This window comes from Mustela putorius, unplaced genomic scaffold (assembly GCF_011764305.1).
Source record: "Mustela putorius furo isolate JIRA1106 unplaced genomic scaffold, ASM1176430v1.1 tig00000596_pilon_pilon_pilon, whole genome shotgun sequence".
Lineage (NCBI taxonomy): Eukaryota > Metazoa > Chordata > Mammalia > Carnivora > Mustelidae > Mustela > Mustela putorius.
This window is the reverse complement of record NW_025421428.1, coordinates 6,771,617-6,797,632: the sequence shown is the minus strand read 5'-3', so window position 1 is coordinate 6,797,632 and position 26,016 is coordinate 6,771,617. Positions and strand designations below refer to the sequence as shown.

The window sequence follows — 26,016 nt, the reverse complement described above, 5'->3', positions numbered from 1 at the left end:
TTGTATGTGCATGGATAAAGGTCTCTAAGGACATAAATTTAAAATAAGTGTATAGTTTATGATATTTATTATTTTAATAATATCAGATAATATAGATAAGTTTTTTGATTATGACAAGTTATTAAACTTGCCATTTATCGTATATATTTTTAAATATTTTATTTATTTATTTATTTATTTGACAGAGACAAAGCGAGAGAAAGGCAGCACAAGCAGGGTGAGTGGGAGAGGGAGAATCAGGCTTCCTGCTGAGCAGAGAGCCCAGTGTGGGACTCCATCCCAGGACCCTGGGATTATGACCTGAGCTGAAGGCAGACGCTTAATGACTGAGCCACCCAGGCACCCCACTATTTATTATATTTATAGATGATTTCCATTGAGGAAATGGAAGATGATGAAGAAAGGGATACTCAATTTTTACTTTATTTCAATATTTAAATTTTAAATAATGAGTATGTTTGTTTTTTTTTAATTTTAATAATTACAAAAGCATTGGTTTTTTAAATACGTGTCATGTCAAGATATACAGTTCTTCCTATAAAATATCATTTCTTGTTTTGTTATGGACATTGGGGAGGGTATGTGCTATGGTGAGTGCTGTGAAGTGTGTAAACCTGGTGATTCACAGACCTGTACCCCTGGGGCTAATAAAACATTATATGTTAGTAAAAAATTGAAAAATATATTTCTTTAACTCTAGAACATTTTTACAGTTATTTTTCTAAAAAGATTTTATTTATTTGACACAGAGAGAGAGAGAGAATTGCAAGTAGGCAGAGAGGCAGGCAGAGAGAGAGGGGGAAGCAGGCATCCCACAGAGCAGACAGCCCGATCCATGATCCTGAGATCATGACCTGAGCCTAAGGCAGAGGCTTCACCCACAGAGACACCCAGGCACCCCTAGAACATTTTTTAAAAATAAGAAAAAGTAAAGCACTAGGCATTTAGAGTACTTATTTAGTATTAGAAGCAAAGAGAGCAAGAGAGACTTTAGCTGGTGTACTGGAGACAGCGGCAGCTTCCATCCAGCACGGTAGCTGATGCACTCAGGTGACTCTGCTTTTTTGCTTTCCTTAGGTTGTTTGGTCCGCAGTTTGCATTCATTGATCAGTGAGTTGATTCAGACTCAAACCCACCGACAGCAATGAATGTTGAGTGCAGCCATCAGCGTTTCCATTTGGTGGCGTTGCCTCGGCCCTCCTGAATTCCTGGCTCTTCTTTTCCACACTGGTTCTTTGAGGCCTAGGTCCGGTATCTCTCTTAGTAACCGATGATTGAGGGCCCACCTAATTATAGGTAACACTAGATACTAGAGCTGGGAGATTTCTTCAAGTTGAAAAACTGGTTCAGGGAATGGAAGGAGCTCGTGGAGAAGCTAACAGGTAGCTCTGTGACCATACAGATAGATAGGTGCCTGCATACCTGATAGATACAAACAAGAGTCGAAGGTCCTGGCTCTTCCTCTCTGTTTTGGGCTGAGAAATATGAGCACTTTTCAAGGTAAATTAGCACAGGTTATGTTTTGGCTTAAATAATAATAGCAGTTTCCATATATTGTTTGCTGTGTGCTTGGAATGGTACAAAGCACTTTATATATTATCTCCTTGAATCTCAAAACTCCATGAGGTAAGTGTTCTTATTATCTACCATTTTATACATGAGAAAACAGAAACTCAGATACTTGCCTATGATCACATAGCTAGTTAGAGAGTTGAACCAAGATTTTTCCCAGATATCTGACTTCGGACCTGACATTTTACTTAACATTTAACAAACTTTTAAGTAAGCATATGTGTGCCCAGAAGTAGTGAGGCAATAGTTGATTTCAAACATCTCATATTCTAACAGGGCTGTGAAAACTTAACCATATTAACTGTAGTTGGAGGTAGAATATGATAAGAGTTGTACAGGCATTAGACAGTTGTATGCTATGTTTGCTTATTAAATCCTTCTCTTGCTCCTAATTAAAGTTTTGAGGGGATGGGGGAGAAATGGGTGTAAAATAACCGGGTTTCACTCAAAACTGAAATATATGTTTTTAATGTCTCCTTGCTCCATCCCGTTTTTCACTAGAGTGACATATTTCTAGGAGACATTTTTAAGCACATTCAGTATTATAGTGGAGTTCTCCTTATCTTGTTGAAGTGAAACACTTGTTTGTGAAAAACAACACAAAGCAAGGAACAATGGGCAATAGAAATAGGGGGAGCTCTTTCAGAGTTCACTGGACCTCTTTTAGGGACAGGCAGCAGGACTGGTTCTGGTGATCTTATGTGACATGTGAAGGTACAGCCTGCTCCTTTGCTTCAGGAAATGTAGTGTTGTCTGTAAGGACCCCAAGGTACAGTCAACGGTCGGTGGTTTTTTCAAATCCCAAACTCACCGACAGCGTTGAATGTTCCTTGGAGTCCTCTGAAGGCTGGTTTCTGGCCCTGGCAGCCCTTCTTCAGCCTGTACCCATGTTCCAAGAGCCAATGAGCAGTGAAACCACTGCTGATAGAGGCTCTCATGTTCTTTTCCAGGTTTCAGGTTGAGAATATTTAGACTATGAAATCAGTTTGTGTATAGCAGAGAGCTCATGAACTTAATGGACTTGTGAGACTGCAGTTACTTATACAAGCAGACTCCAATGGGTGGTTGAGAAAATGGCTTTGAACAGTATTATTTTTTTAATTCTGAAAATGTCAGGTGCCTCATTTTACAGTAGATTGATTATTAAAGGGCATGGGTAAGAAAGAAGTTAATATATATTATGGACTCTGTTATGTGCTGGAATTTGTATATTTTTATTTCATCAAACTCAAAACAACCCACTTGTACCTCATGAAAAAAACTGAGAGATTAAGTGATTTGCACAGTTACATAGCCAGGAGTCACTGTTGTAAGCCAGAACTTGAATACTGGACTTTATCAATGCTCAGCTCCCTGAGCATATCACCTCTTTTCCTGTCCACCACAAAATTTAACTCTTCTGTATCAGAAGTAGCATCTGCAGTGAGAACTATATCAAGCTAGTAAACATTTTCTCCTTGTTTGCCTGTATAAATAGCAGGTGGGTCTGTAGGCAAAATTTTTCATAGAGGAAGATGAAAAAAATTTACCTTCACAATTGGTGATCTCTCTAGCTGAGATCCTAGATCAGTGAGTTGCCACAGAGGTTCAATGGTAGTCTACACATTATTTTCCATTTTGAAAAAACAGAAACAAAAAACCCCTATCACCTAAGAGAAAGCTTGCATTTCTCCTCTGTAAGATCACAGCAACTAAAATGTCAGGTGTCTTTTTGCTTTGGCATGAAGAGTATTGGTACATTATAGACATACTGGTTATTTTTCATTGACTCCTGAATATCCTTGATTAAAAAGCTAGAAAATGAAATAATTCTATGGGTAGGGATAGAGGGTTTCAGAATGTAGGGTTTTATTACTGGAGAGATGGAGGAGTGCTCAGAAGCAAGGCTTAGAGAACTGCTGGCTGAATTAAGGTTAATCTTTAATCAGGGATTGGGTTTAAATAGTAAAGGTTGACTCTTCTCAAATTCATTTTTAAAGGAGCCAAATGGTACACATTAAAAAAAAAATCACTGAGAATTTGGTTTGAATGTAAACTGTTGAACATCTACATCAATTTAATTATTTCACCCTCTGTCAAAACACTCCATTTAGCCAGCTTTGTTGAATTCTCAGTGTTATGACAGTGAATTGTATACAACGACAACAAAAAAATCAAGCAACTGTTACTGTGTAGTCGTTTAAAAACTCTTTAATGTGTTTAAACAGTCTTCCCTTGGTCTCATAGTAGAAAGAGATGTGAATGCCTTAAACCGTTTGGACAGATAGATGTTCAGACTTTAAAAGAATACTGACTTCTGCTGCTCCAAGCCATGAGATATTTTACAAAATACCATTGCTTAAATTCATGGCATTCTAATAAGAATGCTTTTTATAGATTTGAAAAACTAGAGCAGAGTGAAAGGTAGGTTTCCAAAATGGCATAGGGGTATTTCCCATTGTGTTGGAAATAATTAATTTTCATGGCAGGGAAGGCTACCATCATCCTCACGCCTTTAAGTTTTTATCATCAGGCAAGTTAGAAGGACACACTGGTATTTTTAATGAGTTTGCTAAGGGGTTTATATATTTAACGCCAGGATAAAGTCTAAGGTTAAAAACATTAGGGTTAAATTAAACAAGAATTGTAGAAACTACAAATTTAATAAGTTGGTTTATTTCATTCTTGATTTAGGTTGGTTTTGAGTTTGTCAAAATTTACCATGCCATCCTTTACTGTTTCACTTACCTCTTTTCCTTTTCCAAAGGTACTACGAAATATTGAAACCCACATTGCTCCAACTTGGACATGTAATTGTTTTCATAGTCTTCTTGAGGCCTCTTGATATACTTGAAAGAAACAAGAATCATAAACTTAATAAAGCAATATATTTGAGAGATTAGTAGCATAGAAGAGAAGAGGAGTCACTATCTCAGGTGGCTTCTGTCCAGACACTTCCCAAGCATTATGCAGGGAGCATATATTTGGGGTATTTGGGGGTAATGCTACTAACCTTGAGGACAGATTCTTATGTTATAAAGATGACAACAGCGTGGCATCATGAACCCATATTTCTTTTAGCCTGACTGCTAGTGTTCTGCTTTATCCTTTTGCTAATTCATCAGTGAAATCCTAGGATCCTTTCTCTTACATACAATCCTTGCCATTATGGAGCACAGTGTCTGCCCAGGGATCTACACATAGACACAGTAGATGACAAAGAGAATGACTGCTATGCTGGTGGGAAGGTACAAATCATGTTAAGGGAGAGTAGAGAAAAGGGTTAATTCTGCCCAAAAGTCGCAGGAAAGATATATCTGAGGGTCACATCTGACTTGGGACTCAAACGTATAGTTGAATTTTTCTAGACAGAGAAGGAAAGATACTCCAGTAGAGGGAAAGCTCTGCATAGAAAGTCCTAGAGAAGGGAAAGTTCAGGTAATGATGAGTGATGACATTAACCTCTCAGCATCCGTTAACTCATCTTTAAGATGGGGGACAAATAGCACTTGCCCTTTGCACAAAGCTGTGAAAATTAAATGAGGTTGTGCATGTGAAAGTAGCATGTTAATATAATTTCTAGATTTCTTTTTTTCATTGCTCTGGGTTCATATGTGCTAAAATAGAGTATATGAAATACCTTATCATGATAGACTTTTCCAAATTGGATTCTTATTTGTTCTCTTTTTTTTCCCTTTGAGTGGCCATAGTTTAAATTTTTCATATATTAAGTGTTCAGAGAAGTAATATTGTAACAATAAAGAATACAGATTTGGAGCTAGAATTTTGACTTTGCAACTTACTAGCTATGTGACCTTGTGCAAGAGAAAAAAACTTCTCTGTTTTTCTGTTTCCTTACCTATAAAATGGAGATAACGATAGTGTCTACCTCATAGAACTATTGTGAGGGACGTGTGGGTGGCTCAGTTGGTTAAGCATCTGCCTTTGGCTCAGGTCATGATCCCAGGGTCATGGGATCAGGTTCAACAATGGGCTCCTTGCTCAGCAAGAAGTCTGCATCTCCCTCTGCCTGCTGCTCCTCCTGCTTGTGCTCTCTCTTCCTCTCTGACAAATAAATAAATAAATCTTTAAAAAAAAAAAAACTGTTGTGAGAACTAAATGTCAAGTGTGTAAAACAGCACAACACATGTTAAAATTTATATGAATTTCTATATGTTTCAAAATGATTTAAATTCTTAAAATCATTTATAATGTACTTATGTATTATGAAATTAAATTGCATATTTTACCCATATTCTGGTTTTGGTTCATTTACACTAACGTAAAACCCTTATTTTATAGTTAAAGTAACTTCCAGATAACTATTACATTGCATATGTATGTATGTATATGTGTGTTTCAAAGGCTTTTTGAAATTAATTCTCTACCACTTTCTTTGTGACCTTAGGAAAAGTTTTTATCTCTTGAACTTCAAAATCCTCAATCTGTTAAAATAAGAATAATAGTATAGTAGTACCTCCCTCATACTGCTTGTGAGGATTAACAATTAGATAATAAGAAACTTTGTAGAAGGCTATAGATTCTCTCCCTAATCTGCACATAAACACAAAATTTTGAAAGCAGTTTAAGTTATGGAATTTAAGAGCGCATCCATAGCCTCCCTCTAAATGTTAGGTTCAGACATTCCAAACAGAGCTGTAGACCAAGATTTCACCATCTCATCTTGTCACTGGTGTAATGTTGCTGCTGTTGCAGCCTGTCACCATTATCTAGTCACATTGTTCCCTATGCTGTAATCTGTGCAATACAACCAGACAGTGGGGCACCTGGGTGGCTCAGCGGGTTAAAGCCTCTGCCTTCAGCTCAGGTCATGATCCCAGGGTCCTGGGATCAAGCCCCACATCAGGCTCTTTGCTCAGCAGGGAGCCTGCCTCCCCTTCTCTCTGTGCCTGCCTCTCTGCCTACTTGTAATTTCTGTCTGTCAAATAAGTAAATAAAATCTTAAAAAAAAAAAAAAAAAACAAAACAACAACCAGACAGTGGAAACTGGACAGTGATGATCCCTGGAAAAAGTAGTTACTAGGCTTCATCAACAACCTTTAATTAGTAAATCTGCACTTATACAGAAGTTGCCAGATGAGAAGTTACACAAATATTTGAATGAATTTAACTGACTTTGCAACAGTTTCTCTCCCACTTCCACAGCAACCATTTGGTTTGGAGCTGATCCCAGCACTATGAGTACTAATTCTGCCCTTAAGTAAGGGTCAGAGAATGTGTTGTTTCAAGACAGTGCTTACAAAGCCTGCTAGATCCAGAGTGTTTACTTGAGTATTAGGGAAGGGGGGAAAAGAGTATGCTGAAGATTGTAGTTGTATATGGAATTATTGGACATTCTTATATTTAGCCTGCTGAGGTTTTACCAGACAATTGAGAAGTAGAAAGAGAAATTTAAACTTTGTAGCTTGGAACATTTTACTTCTTGACATGGCAACTTTATATCAGGTTATTTCAGATATTTTATGAATTGGGAAGACCAGGGGGTGGGCAGGCCAACTCACTGAAATGGCAAATTGACCTAGTGCCAAAAGACGGTATTTCTTTTCAAATGGGACATTTCTTTTCAAAACCTATCCAAATAGGGGCGCCTGGGTGGCTCAGTGTGTTAAAGCCTCTGCCTTCGGCTCAGGTCATGATCCCAGGGTCCTGGGATTGAGCCCCACATCGGGCTCTCTGCTCGGCGGGGAGCCTGGTTCCTCCTCTCTCTCTCTGCCTGCCTCTCTGCCTACTTGTGATCTCTGTCTGCCAAATAAATACGTAAAATCTCTTAGGAAAAAAAAAAAAAACCCTATCCAAATATTCTAAGGGCCACCAGGATTTTCCATCTCCTAGTTACAGTGGCTTAATGTGTTTAAGATATTACTACTTCAGATTATTTTACAAACCCATAAGCAATACTTCACTTTTCCATAGTAAGTTAATTCACAGGGTATCTATAATCAGTGAACAATTCTTCTAAGTATCTCTATACTAAGGACTGTTGTTCAGCTGACCTGATTGAGTAAGTACATTAAGTGAGTTGGAAATATAAAGTCATAAAAGAAATAGGGATCAAAATCATGCGGTAGTTAATATTCATGGGTATTAAGGAATGAGGTAGAAAGAACCTTGGATTTTATTGCAGTATGTGAAAAGTGTTGGCAGAGATTTTAAAAGTCCATGAGAGCCAACCAGCATGTGTTTTTGCAATAAACAGTTAATGAAATAAGCAAAAACAGTGATCAAAAGACTCAAATCTTTCCTTTTGTACAGTGATGAAACCCTGACGATCTAAGAATAACATATGTATTTCTTCCTCTGACCTATTTTAGTTTACTGGGTTAAATGTAATCATATGATACTTTATATGCTTTAAAAACTTGATGTCTGTTATGAAGTTTATTTTTGTCTCCTGTAGATTATAATGTTGTGTTAAGACATTGTAAGTTGTAGGTAACTAGACATTCATCCTATAAGTAACTTACTATTTAAAACATTTAGGGGAAATGCTTTTTATTATTTTTGCATTATGTATGTGGGCTCCACTCAAGTCTTGAACTCAGAATCCTAGGATCAAGACCTGAGCTGGTATCAAGAGTCAGATACTTAACCAACTGAGCCACTCAGGTGCCCCTAGGTAAATTTTTTTTTTTTTTTAAGATTCTATTTATTTATTTGACAGGGAGAGAGAGAACACCCGCACACAAACAGGGGGAGTAGCAGCAGAGGCAGAGGGAAAAGCATGTTCCTGCTAAGCAAGGAACCTGATGCTGAACCCTGGGATCATGACCTGAGCTGAAGGCAGAGGCCTAACTGCCTGGGCTACCCAGGCACCCTGAGGAAATGAAGACCCGAAGTCAGATAGTGGGTCAGAATTAAAATTCTTGACTGTGCGTGTGCATGTGCACGTCTGTTTACTTATATGACACTACCTCTCCATTGTGAAAAAGCATGTTTTTTGCAGAAGTTTCCTAATGTCCTGTTGGCCATCTGAAAAGTACTTCAAGTCTATCTGTCTGGCGGGTCAAACATCTTAGCCTTAGGGATACACCCAGAACTAGTGCAAATGGACCATTGACTTGAATTTAGCATCCTGACCTGAAGTATTTGACTAAGTAAGAGATGCTGAGTGGTGTTGGCATAAAAACTGTCCATGGTATGAAATGAGGAATAGCTGTGAGTGATCAAAAGTCTGTGAAGGCCCTTTAGGCTCTGACATTTATCAGCTGCTGCTACACTTTAACACTTTACTCTAATCAAAGGTGACTACCACTGGATGGAAGAGGCTTGCAGAACCTCTGGCTGCTCTCAGGGGAGGAATTTATTTTAATTGCCAGTGAGAAGGTAGGAATGATTTCAGTAAAGATCAAGAACCTCCAAATCCACTTCAGCTTGGGCTCCTGGCCAAGTGTCCATCCTCTGGAGGGAGTTGGTGTCAGCTGCTGTCTTGTGACTTGAGGTATTTCAAAAAAGCCAAAGGCATTACAGAAGCCTTTCCTGAGTTGGCAGGCAGGAATGGCTCCAGGAATCAAGGCCTGACACATGTCATCAGCCTGGAAAAAGTGGAGTTTGGACACTAATGATGGCTCTTGTCAAGGCTCAGTGTGATAAAGCCAGGAGGACTCAGCTTGGGGGGTTGTTTGCATAGAAGAGGAGTTATAGCTTAGAGAACACCTGCCAAGAGTTTTCACTGCCCCAGCTGTATGTCAGTGACAAATACTTCACCCTTGACTCCTGTCACTTCTTTTTAATGGGTAATGGTAGAGATGCTGGATGGGTAAGGAAGAGAGGCAGCCTGGTTATATCTATCACATTTCCCTGTTTGCTTGTTTTCTTGCCATTCTCTGTGTAGAACTAAGTTTGTCTGGCCATACTCCAGGCTAGTGTTTTGTTCTGTCTCTATCTGATGGTATTGGGCCAGAGTTTTGGGTCCTTTATTTCCATTAATGCCACTGCTGATGACCACACAAGTGTTTTGATGGGCAGTTAGGAGAAAGCTTTTTTGCTGATATATCTTTGTTAGAAGTGTTGTTTTCAAATCCCAGCTTTGCCATGTAGTAGCTATGTGATTTTTGGCAAGTGGTTTAACCTCTGTTTCTCACCTGCAAAATGTAGGTAAGTAAATAACTGTACCTATACTACTGGGTTGTTGTGAGACCTGAATGAAATTAGAAGTATAAAAATGCATGACCCATAATGTTCAAATTTCAGTTATTGTTAATATTGTAATTATTTGGTCTAACTTCTTGCCTACTGAGAAGAATGCAATGAGGGTTTTCTAAACCATTATCTTAGTGAATATAGGAATCATGGTGTAGAATAAATGTAAAATTGAAATCAGGAGATCCAGATGCAAGTCTTGACTATGCTGTATGTAACTTCAATTTCCAGATTTTTTCATAAAAAAAATTAAACCAACTAAAACAAAATCAGGATCTCTGAGATCTCTTGTCATGCACAAAAAATTGACATTCATAAAGATGATTGAGGTTCTCAAGAGCTTTTGCTTATGTGGGTTATACCTATCACCTTTCACTGTATGAGAAGTTAAAGTTGATGGGTGCCTGGGTAACTCAGTGGGTTAATAAGCCTTTGCCTTCAGCTCAGGTCATGATCCCAGGGTCCTGGGATCGAGGCCCGCATCTGGCTCTCTGCTCAGCGGGGAGCCTGCTTCCCCCTCTCTCTCTGCCTGCTTCTTTGCCTACTTGTGATCTCTCTCTGTCAAATAAATGAATAAAATCTTAAAAAAAAAAAAGTAAAGTTGAGAAATTTAAAAATGTTTATTAATTCATTTAAAATAGAAATGATTAACTTACTGCATAGCAACATAAGTAACATTTTAAAGTAAGAGTAACTATAAAAATATCTCTAGATTCCCCCCACCCCCCAAAAAAACAAAGAAATCTTAGTGAGAAGAGTGACATTATTTTGTATTTTTGTAGGTCTCTTCAATGTCTGGCTTTGTGAAAGACAACTGAATTTTCAGGGTGCCTGGGTGGCTCAGTCGGTTAAGCATCTACCTTTGGCTCAGGTCGTGATCCCAGGGTCCTGGGATCGAGCCCTGCATTGGGCTCCCTGCTTAGCTGGGAACCTGCTTCTTATTCTCCTTCTGCCCGCCACTCCCCTTGCTTGTGCCCTGTTCCTCTCTTTGTTAAATAAATAAATAAAATCTTTAAAAAAAAAAAAGGCAACTGAATTTTCATAGCTGTGTATATCTGCATCTACATTCTGTCTGTTTCAATATGTTTTGGCTGAAGTATATGAAGAAAATATGGCCTCTATACTCAGATATATATGGAAAATGGATTTTAATAGTTTGGATAATTGTGTATTTTTTTCTTTCATGTGTATCAGATCTCAGTAGTTGGTAGTCTCTCTCTCTCTCTCTTTTTTTTTTTTTTAAGATTTATTTATTTATTTGACAGAGACCACAAGTAGGCAGAGAGGCAGGCAGAGAGAGAGGAGGGGAAGCAGGCTCCCCACTGAGCAGAGAGCCCGACTTGGGGCTCGTCCTGGGATCATGACCTGAGTTGAAGGCAGAGGCTTTAACCCAGTGAACCACCCAGGTGCCCCAATAGTTGGTAGTCTCTTAAAGGTTAGTTGCACTATGGAATCTGAAACCATATCAATGAACTTTTCATTCTCTATTTCATTAAAAATCCCCTAGTCTGTCTTACAGTTTACATGGGTCTTTGACCCATGAATGATTTTGAAACAGCATGCTTTGGTTATTTGGAAAATACTGGTTTAACAAGTTATATAGAATTTCTAAATATGGACATATTTCATCATATAAAATCCAGTAAATCAGTTTTCTTAGTATTACCACTATTCTCCTGGGAAGCTGTGAGGCATACAGTAGCAGATACAAATTTTCCAAAATTCCAGTTTTTATTTAAAGTCTTAAATTTTATCATTGGCAACAAATACTGCCAGTTGTTTTCCTTGAAAAGACATGCCCACTTTGTTCATTTTCAAGATAATAACTGTCAAACATCCACATCTGAATAACCATAATTTCTGTTGTTCTTTCAAGTAAAATGATAGCCCATGAAAAAATAAGCTAGTTTACCTTACAACTCAAACAATAGCTTAAAGTGCATTTCCTTGAGACAGTCAGTGTTGAGAAATGCTTTAAGTGTGTTTTCCATTTTGTCACACAAAATATTAAAAAGTTGCATAGTCAGGCATTGAGATTTAAAATCAGTAAATCTTACTGCTTCGTCAAGGACATTCTTTCTTTTCTCCTTTTTACGTTTACCATGAGCATTTCTTAAAATTTAATTTAATTTTTTTCAGTATTCCAGAATTCATTATTAACAATTATTCCAAATCCTCATACATTCATTTACAATTTGAAATAAGGAACACAGTCTTTTTTCCTTGTTATATAGACTGAAGTAATTAGTAATACTGTTACCGTTCAAACATAAATTAGATCTTTTCATTGGATCTTTAAGAAAAGTATATAGGTGGGGGGTACCTGGGAGGCTCAGTTGGTTACGGTCATGATCCTGGGGATCAAGTCCTGTATTCTGCTCCTTGCTCAGGGGAGAGCCTGCTTCTCCCTCTGCCTACTGCTCTGCCTGCTTCTGTTTTCTCTCTCTCTGTCAAATAAAGAAATACATACATCTTTTAAAAAAAAAAAAGGAATAGTTGGTATTTTCTGGAAAGAATGCTAAGCATTTGCTAAAAATAAAAATGGAAAAAAAATGGAAATGGAAATGAAATCCATCAAGCAAGCACTCCATGAAGACGATTTCATCGGATGGAATTTGTCACGGATGTTCTTAAGTTAAAATGGCTTCCCCCCCGCAGTGTGTGGTGGCGGTAAACACAATGACTGCCCATACGTTTTGTGGCATTGCTTTGATTAGTGGTAAAGCTAAGCAATTTAACCCAACACTGGCTTTGCACCATCCTTGTAAATGTCAACATAGTAAAAAAAGGCAAATCACGCCTTATAATCAGTACAAAAATAGTTTTGGCCATGCAAACTCTCTGAAAAGGTTTTGAAGTCGTCTGTAGATCACTCTCTGAGAACCAGTGATACGGAGTCCAAATGTTAAAAAACTTCAGATGGGGGCACCTGGGTGGCTCATTCAGTTAAGTGTCCAACTCTTTATTTCAGCTCAGGACATGATCTCACGATTATGAGATTGAGCCCTGAGCTGGACTCAGTGCTGGGCATGAAACCTGCTTAAGATTCTCTTTTTCCCTCTCTCCCTTGCTTTACCACACGCCCTCCCCCGCCCCGCCATATCTGTCTCTTCCCTCTCTAATAAAAATAAAACTCTATGGAAATGGTTGAAACTTCTCTAATTCCTTCAGCATGAAGACTCATAGGGCTGCAGTGGGTTATAGGAAAGACAACCCCTGGGGTATTGTTCTGGCATCCCCTTGGCATTTAGCATAGTATTAAGGGGCTTGCCTATAGTGGAACCTCAGTGAAGATTGATTAGTCAATGCAGATTGCCTAAATATTGTACTTATCAACTTTTTTCTTCTATACCTTATGAACTCAGTTTTCTCTGTTCTCATATATACCATGTATTTTCCGAGTCTTGCTGAATCCTCTGTTACTGATTGTTCAATATTGTTACTACGTATTTTTTTTTCTCCTTGTGGATGTATAAGAAGTAAATCACATGGCATTTGCTCTTTTATGATCTTGGGAATATAAAAGCAGTTAAACAACATACCACACAGCATCCAGATGCAGAGGCACAAGTGGCCTGGCATAAGATTCAGCATTTAGTAGACGTTTGTAATAATGACCACCTCCTGAGCATCCTTTCAGGGTCAGGCATTGTGATTTGTATATATATAAACACATGTATGTATGTATAAATATATATATTTAATATAAGTATAAATCATATATGTAAGTATATAATTTAAGTGTACATATTCAAGATATATAAGTAGATAAAATATATAGATATATTTGTATACAGATATGTATATATGCAGATAGTTTATATAAATTTATTTACATAAATATAGAAATCATTCACATTTAATTTTCTCAACAGTCCTGCCAGCTATTTGGTATTATATTCACTTCGTTGATGAGGAATGAGACTCTAATAGGACATAGATTTGCTCAAGGTCCCAGAGCCTTTGTCTGTCTGGTGCCAAACTTTTCAGTAAATGCCTAAGTTCTTAGAGGGGTGAAAACAATATGGGTGGGATGGGGTAGAATTAATTATTTTCCCAATCCCATATTCTTCTTAACACTTTCCTAAATTTCTCCCCAACTCTTCTTTCCTCCTTGGTTCTATAGCATGTCTCATGGTGTACCTTATTTTAGATTTGTAGAATTGTGTGCAAGGCTTATCTTTTCTACTCTGATATAAACTCAGTGAAAACAAACCCATTTTATTTAGATATACATTATATCAGGCACTTGATAAATGTTTATATTAAACTGTAAGTGCATGTCCTTTGCTTTGTTCATTGTTTATGTAAATAGTGTATAAATGAAGTCATTTGAATATGTTGATTTTAAATAAATACAGTATTTCCTTTTGAGATGTGAATAATAACCCTATAATCTATCTGTTCTAGAAACTGCATTTTGTATCTGTTGGGGAGGTGTCAAATGTCTTATTTTCAACACCTAAGTTAGAAAATCAATGAAAAATGTGAACATTTTTGTTGATATTATTAGTGTTAAGTTGTACCCTCTTTGACTCCTTTGAGATGGCTCTACAATAAGAGAATGGGGGGCAGTTGAGTTGATACATTTATTTTTTAGATCAAAGCATATGGAAGAAAGTTGTAAAAGTCTAGCTCAGTCCTCCTTTTAACAGTTTGCAGCTTATAAATCAATTTGGAGATCAAAGCATCTTCTGTAAGATGTCCGTCACAATAAAGTCAGTAACTGGCAGGTGATTATTACTGTCTTCAAAATAAACAATGATCAGAAGCAGCCAGTTATGATAATTGCTTTATTTTTGTATAGTCTCTGTAAAAAGATTATTTGAAGAGTAACTTCTGTAAAAGGGACTAACCATAAATGCTTAGCTAGCATCTTGAGTGGAAACTTGAGATTTGGGTAGAGGAGGGAGAGTGGGGATCATTTCTTGGTAAGCCACGTGCATTTTTCTTCCTGATATGCCCCCAGCGTATCTTTTGTTTCTAGGAAGTTCTTAGGACTGGAGCTCTTTCCTTTGGGGCCTCCTTACCACCTTCTCAAAGTTTTGTTTCTGTTAAGGTGTCTTAACTAGGTTATGTGAAAGCAAACTCATGAAAGGAATTTACCCAAGGTTCATTTCTTAACTCTTTCAGAGATACTTGGTTCACAAATGCCTTTGTGAAAGTTTTGGCTATTAGAATATTTGTGCTGCTCCAGGATATGGAGGTTGAGGAGAGGGCATTTCTGTTAAATCACAGCTTAGTCCATGTAGGTCTGAGTTCTGCTTTCTCAGAACTGCTGAGGAGGTGAGAAAAGTAACACCCTTTCTTTGTGTTATCTTTTTTTTTTTTTTTAAAGATTTTATTTATTTATTTGACAGAGAGAGATCACAAGTAGGCAGAGAGGCAGGCAGAGAGAGAGAGAGAGGGAAGCAGGCTCCCCGCTGAGCAGAGAGCCCGATGTGGGACTCGATCCCAGGACCCTGAGATCATGACCCGAGCCGAAGGCAGCGGCTTAACCCACTGAGCCACCCAGGCGCCCCTCTTTGTGTTATCTTAATTAATGCTTCCAACAGCCCTTCTGATAAGGTAGTGGTTATTGCATTTGTCACTATACCCAGATACTCTTTTCCACTCCACTGTTTTTCATGTACAAAAATAATTTAGTCATATGTTGTCCAGTCACATGAACATATTAATTGAACAGTGGTACATAGTGTCGAATATATCAGATCAAGTAGGTTGTGTTGTTTGATTCAAATACTGAATTCTACAGTTACTGAAGGCACTTGACTCCATGAAAAAGCTGCTGATTAGGGTACTTTTCAAATTGTGATGTGTACTGGGGCTAAGATTGTGTAGAAGTCTGGCTCCTTTAGGAAGGCTGTCAGCTTCTGGGCATGGGAGCATGGCCTTAAAGTGCTTGTAAACTTTAAAGAAAATGTATTTGGAGTGGGATTTATTTAGACACTGACAGGCAATAAAAATTAACATATTAAGGGTTTACATTTTCATTGAATATTATCTTAAATATGGTTTAGATGTGTATACTGGTTATAATCTTATTTTTTTTAAAAAAAAACTAGTGTATCTTTTTTAAAGATTTATTTTAATCAAATTGAATTTATTTTAATCAAATGAATTCCATTTTTCCCTTTGGTCTCTTCTATGTTACTATTTTCACCCTTTTTCTCCTTTCAGAAAGTTGGGGAGAGTGGGCGTACATGCATTATAAATATGTGGACTTCTTTTTTACTATGGTTTTTAGGTGTTTGGCCTGTTTTTACTATTACTACTGATATTAAAAGTCTTATATAAACTTCTTTCTAACGGGGTGTATAATCAGAATAGACGCTTGTAGTCTAGGAAAACAGAAGAGTAAAGGTTATTAATCTGATTATTAGTGATAAAAGGAAAACCTAACAAACTAATGCTGAGTTCAGAATAATAGACACTTTGGTGGGGGTAGGGGGGGGGAAGGTCACATGAGAGAATCTTGCTATAAATATTCCCTAATTTGTTCTGATTGATGATTATGTGTTATATATGTATATGTAAAAATTCATCATACTTAACCTTAAGATTTGTTTACCTTACCATATGTAAATTTACCTCGAAAAATAAAATAGTTGTCATATCTGAAGCAAATGTGGCAAAATCTTGATCATGATTGTGCATGAGTGATGTTTCATTTTAGTGTTTTTAAATAAAACATTTACTGTTTTCATGAAAGTTTTAAAGTATTTTATGATAAAAATGAAAAAAACCCTGTCACTCTGAACATGTCAAATTAAATCAATTTATGAACGCTAAGTTTTCTTCTTCTTTTTTTTTCCTTACTCTGTCATTTTTCAGGTTTGGAATTTTGTCTTTTTCTTGGATATTACTGGAGAAGTATAGAGAATGAAGTCTTGTATTACTGATATCACTTGTTTAAAGAGAACAAATTCAATCTTGATATTGAAACCAGCTTATATATAATTTTATTTCATTCTTGATTCTGACTGGAGAAAAGCCAGCCCACTTAGCTCTTTTAGGTATATGGTAGTTCTAATTAAACACCAGTTTTAAAGGCTTTGTCTTTCATAAGCCTAATACTTATTGAAGATTTTTCATGTACTTGATATTGTGAGAACTGTCTTGTAGGAAGATGTTACTATTTCCTTTTGCATTTGAGGACCCAGAGAATCTGGCTTCTCATGGAGGAAGTAAGGAGGGCCCCCTATACTTGGCCTCTAAATGGTACTTAAGCTGCCAATGTCAGTATAAAGATGAAGGTAATTATCATTTTTTGTAACTGACTCTTTATTGCCACAAATAGATCATCACTATCTTAGGAGACATTCATGTACTGTTTAGAAGTCTTTCTAGAGCTTATATTGCATGGTCTTTAAAATTTCAGAATTATTTCTGACACTTTCTTAATAACTTAGCAACATGGCATTGTCCTTTAAAACAAAATCTGGAGTAAAAAGAAATATTTTCATTTTCTTATTGTATGAAAGAAGGCTATTTGTAGGTCATCTTTTTTAAAAAGGCAAGAAATTCTCTCTCCAAACCATATTAGAACCCATGCCAAGTTGGTACAGGGCCCTTACGGGAGTAATGATGTAAGAATTTGAAAGAGTACATAATGCAGCTGCCAAAACTCACACTGTTCAGTATCAACACCGTCTGTCTGCCAGAGTCCGCAGCTCAGTATTTTTTTTTTTTGGTGTGTACCGAGTTATAGTCACATATATTTATCTCTTCGGGGGTAGGGAAATAAGGAGTTATTGTTTGATAAACTCAGTGCTTTCTGAGGTAATGGTGCTCTTTTGCCTCTCATGCACTCCTGAGCATTCCTCCCTCCTGGGAGTTAGTCAGGGAGGACTAACTGGGTATTCTCCTGGGTAGATTCTTCCAAAATGTGACACAGAGGGGCAATTCACACCTTGCCTAGTTTCTGTTTTGCAAGAAAACCCTTCTCTTGCATGGTTCTGTATTCAGGAAGACCCATGTGCTACATTCCATCCATTTGCCAAGTCTTGGACTCTTATCCAAGGTAAAGTATTTGAGTATGCAATTACCCATACACATATTGGCAACCGTATACTTTTTCCTGGCCTCTCTTAGAGAAAACTCAAAGCCAGAGGAGCAGATCCAGATGTTCTTCAGTCTGGCATCCTCAATTCAGAATTCTAGATGGCAAGACTTCATTTGTAAGTGTACCAAGCTTACTCAGCACCTGCTTTTGCTAACCATCATATTTTTATGACCAGAGAATGTGGAGTTTGCATCCTTTGCTGCGCAGAAAGAACACCATATCAGAGCTGCATGTGAAGTGACTCTCCATCATTTGAGAGAAATACTTGATTTGCTCCAGCAGCATGCAGAAGAGTCTAGCCTTGCTGTGGGAATAAGGCTGGGATGAGAGCAGGTGCAACTGCAGCTGCAGCTTCTTAACCAAATCTGGCCTTGTTTAATTTTTAAATAGTCTAAAACATTTGGCATCAATATAAGTGAACCATTATGGGCTCTCTGGCACCTAACATAGTACCTTGCCCAAGGAGGGAGGTGCTCACTGACTATATCCAGTCACCATTTATTGAACACCTTCCATGTGTACCAGGCTGTGTACTAGAGGCTGGTTATGAATAAGATCTTTTTTCAAGAGACCCATAGCCTTGGGAGGCATAGACTCTTAAACAGATAAATTACAATTCACCCATTTTATTTGTTGTTGATACGTTTTAGTATTTCGTTCAGTTCGTAAGTTAGCTACAGAAACCAATGCACAGGATTGACTTCCTGACCTTCTAAGAACAAACATGGGATTTCCTTTCCAATTCTAAAGTATGCTTACTTGCTTGCATTTTTGCCTCTTTAAATACCTCTTCTGACTTATTCAGGGATGAAGATTTCTGAGTGTGGAAAGAAAATGCTAGTATAATGCAGGAAGACTTTCCTAAGAAGTCTTACAGAATTGGTTATTCTGTTCTAAGTGATGTTTGCTTTATATAAAAGTAATAAGCAGTTGCATCAGTCCTTCTAGATATGTTGGTTATATGCAAGTAAGACTAGGAAAAGTGATTCCCTTCTTTCTGTGGAAAGTAGGCTTCCTTCATCTGAATTTTTGCATAATTAGGGCAGAACCAGATAGCACATTTTTTTGGTCATAACTTTCTGAATAGATGAGTTCACGTTTATTTAGTTATGATATAGTTCCTGTGTTTTAACTTGTTTTTCTTTCAACCACCCCTCCCTCAATTTTTGAGGATGAGTATATGAGTATTTCCATTTGGCTTCTCTTAACCATAAAAAGAATATTAAATTGCTTTCATACAAACTAGTTCTCTCATTTCCTTGATGGAAAACAGTCTCAGATAAAACATGTGCTATTAAAATAAGAAAAGCTAATACTCACATAGTGCTTATGTTCCAGGTTTTGGTTTTAGGGCTTTATCTGTAAAGTACTTAAAAGAAGCATTGTCTAATCCTCATGACAACCCGATAAGATAGGTACTTATTATTTTTCCCATTTTACAGATGAAAACAGGAAGGCAGGGCATACCTAGGTGGCTCTGTTACTTAAGCATCTGACTCTTGATCTCAGCTCAGGTCTCAATCTCACAGTCATGAGTTTAAGCCCTGAGCTTAAAAAAGAAAGAAAGAAAACAGGTAGGCATAGTGAGGTAAATAACTTGCCCAAGATCATACAATTAATAAACAGCAGAGTCAGGATTTGAACTCAGGAGTTCCAGACCCATTGTGTTCTTAATGAGTGCGCTTTCAGCTTCATACTCAATTTGACATTGAATGATAAAGAATTCCCTAAAAGTTTGAATTGACAGGTAAATGGGGATCAGAGTTAGAAGCAAGACATTCCACCATATGTATTTCTGTATTTTTAAACTGTTTTTGGTTTTTGAACAATTAAAATATATTAAAAAAAAAAAAAAAAGAATTCCCTAAAAGTAAGGGGCATTAATTTTCTAGCATTCGAGTTCCTCCTGTGTATCTAGGCATTCCATATGTCATTTTATTTCTTTTCAATTTACGGATATGTGAACTGGTCCCATTTTACAGCTAACATTTGTGGAGCACTTTGTATGGGTCAGGCATTGTACTAAATAGTTTACTTGTGTTATCTCAGTAATTGTTCACAGTAGCTCTGTAAACCCTTACTGTTATTCTCAAAGATAGAGAAAGTCACTTGCTTGGAGTCAGATAGCTGAGGAGGACAGAGTTTAGATCTGACCGTAGGTTTGCCTGACTCCAGACCCCAAGCTTTTAACTATCCTGTAATATTTGGTGAGAGGAAGTACTGTGAGGTGAGTCCCGGAAGACAGAGCCAACTCTTGTTCCTCATCCTTAATCCTCATATATTGTGTTGATTAATCATGACCCTTGCCTTTCTTACTACTTCATGTTCTCATAAAGGTGTCAGAGATGGACTTCTTGTCTGAAGACAAGATTCTTCTGTAACTGAATCTTCATGATATCGTGGCATTTGGTGAACTTGGTCTTTTATTTAAGGCTTTGACTTTTTCTTTAATTCCATTTGCTGGGGCTCATCACTCTAGAGATTTCTTTCTATCTTCATAGGGATTTCCGAAAGTTATAGTGGGGTGATCTTAAGCATCTGTGAGGTTCTGTTTCCAAAATACAGTAGTTTATCTTTATCTTGCCTCCTTGGGATTGTAAATCTATTTTCTTTACCCCCTAAGATATGGTTGGTATTGAACATTTTTGTTTATTTTAAATTATTTTTTTATGTGGAACCTTTATGGTCTCATATCTCACTCCCTCCCTCCCATTAGCAAAGTCAAACCTAAATGGTTTAGAACTATGTTTTCTGTCCTTTCTCTCTTTCCCTAATTGTCTTTTTTTCTGTCATTCTAGATTATCTCTTCTTTCTGTCAAACTAGTTGGTCACTAAGATAAGTCTAACTCCCAAATATAGATCTGTCACTCTGACATGAGGTAATTAACATCATTAGATATCAGAAAAATGAAAATTTAAAAAAATGAGGTAGTAATGCATACCTACCTCAATGGCTAAAATTAAAATAGCAAAGAAATTGACTACTTGAAGTGTTGGTGGGAACAACCCAACTACTCAATCTCTGTCAGCCGAAGTGGAGTATAAATTGAGAGAAACATTTGAAAGCTATTAAGTAATATCTATGGAACTTGAACATAGGCAGTTTTATTTCTGGGCACATACTCAACAAAAATGGGTAAACTATGAACTGAAAGACATGTATAAGAATGTTCTAGCGGCATTATTTGTAGGAGTCCCCAACTGGAAACAGGTATCTTTCCACAGTAGAGTGGATCAATAAATTGTGGTATAACCCATAAAATGGAATACCATATGGAAGTGATACCAGCAAACTATTACAAAATGCAGCAGCATTGATGAATGTCCTAGACAGTATGTTGAACAAAAGAAGCCAGACATAAAAGATTACATAATGTAGGATTACCTTTATATTGAGTTAAAAAACAAGCAGAACTAATTTGTGGTGATAGAAGTCGAAGGGTGTTTACTTTTAATGATAGAATATAATGACTGGGAGGAGGCGTAGAGGAAGTTTCTGAAGTACTGATGTTCTAATCCTGACTTGGGAGTTGTTGATTCCACAAATGTGTTCACTTTAAAAAAAAATTCATTGAACTATATATACATTGGAGATAAATTGTGTTTTATTGTATGTTTGTACTTGGATAAACAAGTTTATTATTTTTAAAAGCTAGGCAATAGTTTGGTTAAATAGTTTGAGGGGAAGCATCAGGGTCAAGGACTTGGGTTAAAATACCATCTCTAGTTAATGGCTTTGGATTAGTCACTTAAGAGTGGCCTTAAAGAATGACTTTTTTTCCCGTGTATTTACGGTAAAGATCTGGAGGGAGTCATATCAAACCAGTAGTACTTTTGGCCAGGAGTAGAATTGTGAGGTTTCACTCTTTTTTTTTTTTTTTAAAGATTTTATTTATATACTTGACAGAGAGAAATCACAAGTAGATGGAGAGGCAGGCAGAGAGAGAGAGAGAGGGAAGCAGGCTCCCTGCTGAGCAGAGAGCCCGATTCGGGCCTCGATCCCAGGACCCTGAGATCATGACCTGAGCCGAAGGCAGCGGCTTAACCCACTGAGCCACCCAGGCACCCAAGGTTTCACTTTTTATACTGTGCACTACCTTTTACATTTTAGGTGATTTTTTTTTTAAGATTTTATTTATTTATTTGACAGAGATCACAAGCATGCAGAGAGGCAGGCAGGCAGAGAGGAAGGGAAGCAGGTTCCCTGCTGAGCAGAGAGCCCGATGCAGGACTCGATCCCAGGACCCTGAGATCATGACCTGAGCCGAAGGCAGCGGCTTAATCCACTGAGCCACCCAGGTGCCCCCATTTTAAGTGATTTTTCAGTAATATTTTAATCAAGGAAAGCCTGCATGGCTCAGTCAGTTCAGCGGCTCAGGTCATATTCCCAGAGTCCTGGGTTGGAGTCCCACATCGGGTTCCTTGCTCAGCAGGGAGTCTGTTTCTCCCTCTCTCTGCCTGCTGCTCTCCCTGCTTGTGCTCTCTCTCTCTGATAAATAAACAAAATCCTTGAAAAAAAATTTTTAATCAAACTTTAAAAAAAAAAGAAATCCACGACATTGATGGAGGAAATGTTAAGTAGCGTGACAAGTAATAAGGTATGATATTTGGTGCCATGCTGAACTTTGGTGCCCCACAAATTAGATTCCATTTAGCCATGTTTATTTTTCAACTTGGTAAAATAGCAAGAGACATTACTCAGAGGTTGAAGAGAGTAAATGTTAAACCAAACCAAATGCAATAAACAAAAAAAAGATTAGCCCTCTCTTTGCATTTTTTTTTTTTAAAAAAAAAAAAACCTGAGGGCGCCTGAGGGGCCTGGTGGTCAAAAAAACTGCCTTCGGCTCAGGTCCTGATCCCAGGGTTATCATCGGGCTCTCTGCTCAACCCTTTAAAATGTATAGTTCTGCATTATGTGAAAAATATATTTATAAACCCTTTTAAAATGAACATTACGGCTCTTTTATAAGAACTTTTCAGAACTTTCTCATCTCGGAAAATGGGAGCCCTACACCCATTAAACAGCTCCCCATTTTCCCTTCTCCCAGCCCTTGGTCACCGCTATTCCCCTTTCTGTTGCCATGAATTTGACTACTTTCAGATAACCCATATAAATGGAATCATACAGGAATTGTCTTTTTGTGACTGGCTTATTTCAGTTTGTATAATGTCCTCAAAGTTCATACATGTTCCAGCAAGTGACCTCTTTATTGCCACCACGGTGGTCAAAACCATCGTCTTTTCATCTGACTGCAACGGTCCAAATGGCCCCCTTGCCTCTAGTCTTGCCCACCTCTAATTTGTCTTCCACCCAGTGGCTAAATGCATATCTGACTTGAGAACTTGATGCCCTGACTATCTTTTGATAAAATTTAAATGCTTTAACCTGACATGGTTTTCACTGTTAGGCCCTAATAAACTATTTCCTAAGCCACATCATTTCCTCATGGCTCCCAAACTAGATATACTCTCTGGTTCATACATTCTAAGTTTTTTCCTTGATCATGCTGTTTTATCTTCTCAGCCAGTATTTGTCGATGGAGAATCATGAATGAATCATGACTTTGACTGAAGCTTACTATGCTTGTCAGCTGCCCCTGCATGGAACTAACTTAGAGACTTAATGTCAGAATGTAATAATTTGACAATAAAATACAGACTTTCCATTTTTAGAGCTTTTCTCAACTAAAAATAGTCTGATCTGAAAACAAAAGAAACTTAAGAAATACGTTGACCAAATTCACATGAAGGGGGAAAAAATGATAGGGAATTTTCCTTATTTTAAAGTCTTCGTTTCACTTGGCACTTTAATAAAGAATACATTAAAGGCTTCTCTCTCTCTCTCTCACTCATTCACACTGTAATTTATTTATTTATTGAGGGCCTGCTATGCATTTAAGCTGTGAATCAACAAGGTAAAATTCTGAGAGAAGTTTGTACATCTTGAGTAGCTACACATATTTCAGTAATTACCCAGTTCATATAACTTCTTTTGTTTCTCAAGCAGTGTTTTCTTTCATTTCTTCTTCTTTTCTTTCTTTCTTTTCTTTTTTTTTTTTTTTTTAAGAATTTTAGTTATTAGAGAGAGACAGATAGCGACAGAGAGCACAGTGGGGAATAGAGGGAGAAGCAGGCTCCCTGTCAAGCAGGGAGCCGGATGGGGGGCTGGATCCCAGGACCCTGGGATCATGACCTGAGCCGAAGGCAGAGGCTTCACGGACTGAGCCACCCAGGTGTCCCTCAAGCAGTGTTTCCTGACAGCTGGATGGAAAGTAGCTAGTGTTTGGAGTTCACATACCCATCATAAAACAAAGTATGTTGTATGATCTTTTTTTTTTTTTTTAAGCTATTTAGATTGAGGAGGAACTCCCACATTAGACTCTCAAATGGGACTGAAGTCACCCACTTTTCACAAGTTTAGTGAATTACTGAAACATCTGGAATGAGTATCACAGCTTGAGCTTGACAAAGGAAACCCCTTCCTGCCTTATGAGCCTTCTTTATTCCCCCTGAGCTGTAGTCGCATTGCATATATGGTTTCTTGAATATATGATTTGGTCTCTCCTGGCAGTGCTCTGCTCATGTTATTCCTTATGCCTGAAAAGCTCCTTATCTTGTTCTTTTCTTTTCTACAAATTCTGTTTATCTTTCAAGACTCATCTCAGATGTTTCTCCTCCAAGTTGTCTTCCCCTTACCAGGTTAAGAGCTTTTACTTGGGACTTCCATAATCCTGGGCTTTCCTTTATCATACACTTAGAGCACCATGTTGTCTGTTTAAGGTTTGTGTCTGCTACTAGACTGTGAGCTGCTTTTGAGGTTTAAGGCATTTCTGTGCTTAGTTTGCTGCTACGTAGGTTCTCAGTGATTCTTTGAATGAATAAATTGTATTGTTACTGAATGATTGATTTAAAAAAAGCGTGTGACTGAAGGAGTAACAAAAGCCTAATGCCAAACCTACTAAGAAGCCAAGTGATTTCTAATCATAAGTTTTGTGCAATGCAGTCTTGTTCCTGTGTAGGCCTTATTCACCAGCAAACTTGGACATCTGTCTGACCCTTACAAAGAAAAAACAAAAACAAAAACTCCCTAAAGGGAAGAGAACTAACCATAATTGAATACTACTTTGTGTTGGGCACTAGGGACTTTGTCATTTACGGCTTTCATTTGGCTGTATGGGGAACTTATTATTTTCCCTTTTAATAGCTAAGGCAACTGACACCGAGAGAATTTTAGTTAGAAATTTCTTAATTTGATTAAACCCTTGTTATCTTACTGTCTGTGCTTTTTTCCTCCACATTTTGCTGTCTGCCCAAAAATAAGGGTCTTATCTGGTATATCCTAGTCATGTTATCAAAAGGTAGCCACAAATTTTAAAAACTGTTTTAGTTTGTTTTTTTGAGAGTTTGAGAGAGAATGAGCACAAGGAGGGGGGAGGGGGAAGTGGGCTCCCCACTGAGCAGGGAACTGGCCTCTGGGCTGGATCCCAGGACCCCAGGATCATGACCTGAACCTAAAGGCGGACGCTTAACCCACTGAGCCACCCAGGCGTCCCTAGAAACTTGTAAAGCAGAATGAATGCTTTAATATTAATGATAATTTTGCTTTACCATTTATAAAGGGCTTTTTTGCATTCATATATGATAATCTAAAGATGGATTCTTTTAAGATATTATAAATTCTTACAAACAGCATTAAAATATTGGCATAGAGCATTGGTGCAGTGGAGACTGTAGTGTCTTAGCAAATACTGTATTTCTCCAAATTAGACTAAATTGTTCATACTTCAGTAAATTTTTTAAAGAAATCATATAGTTTTTCTACTCTTTCTAGTTAAATAATTTTTCTAATTAAATAATTAAGCCTAATAAATAATGATATTTAGCTATTTTTAGAAGTTCCATGCATAATTTAGACTGGATATACTTGCTAACATCCCAGAAATCTGTTTTCATTGTATATGAAATTGCGTTGTACTGCCCCATGTTCTTGTCATTTTGGAAGCTAGTTCTTTTCAAAGTCAGGAGCAGAAAAAATTTTATCTAGTCTTTGACAGGAAAAAATTAAAAGATAAGAAAGTCCCACCAAACCATAGAAAATCAAACTGCAGTAGTGGAATGAGCAGGTTCCTAAGTGCCATTCATCTGTGTTCAAATCTGGACTCTGTTGTTTCCTAGCACTTTTAACAGTGGTCAGATAATTTCTTTCCAAGTTCAGTATCTTCATCAATAAAATAGAGGCT

General features: G+C 37.5%; 1 protein-coding gene and 1 long non-coding RNA gene across 3 annotated transcripts in view; one reads left to right on the top strand and one right to left on the bottom strand.

Moving 5' to 3' along the window:
* The window catches only part of NR6A1 (nuclear receptor subfamily 6 group A member 1), a 225,979-nt gene that overhangs the window by 66,907 nt on the left and 133,056 nt on the right, over positions 1-26,016 (top strand). The window lies entirely within an intron of this gene.
* LOC123392782 lies at positions 4,212-12,086 on the bottom strand. The gene is made up of 2 exons (XR_006607430.1): positions 12,035-12,086; positions 4,212-4,400 (listed from the first exon to the last, which is right to left on the bottom strand). It is a non-coding gene; the product is annotated as an uncharacterized LOC123392782 (long non-coding RNA).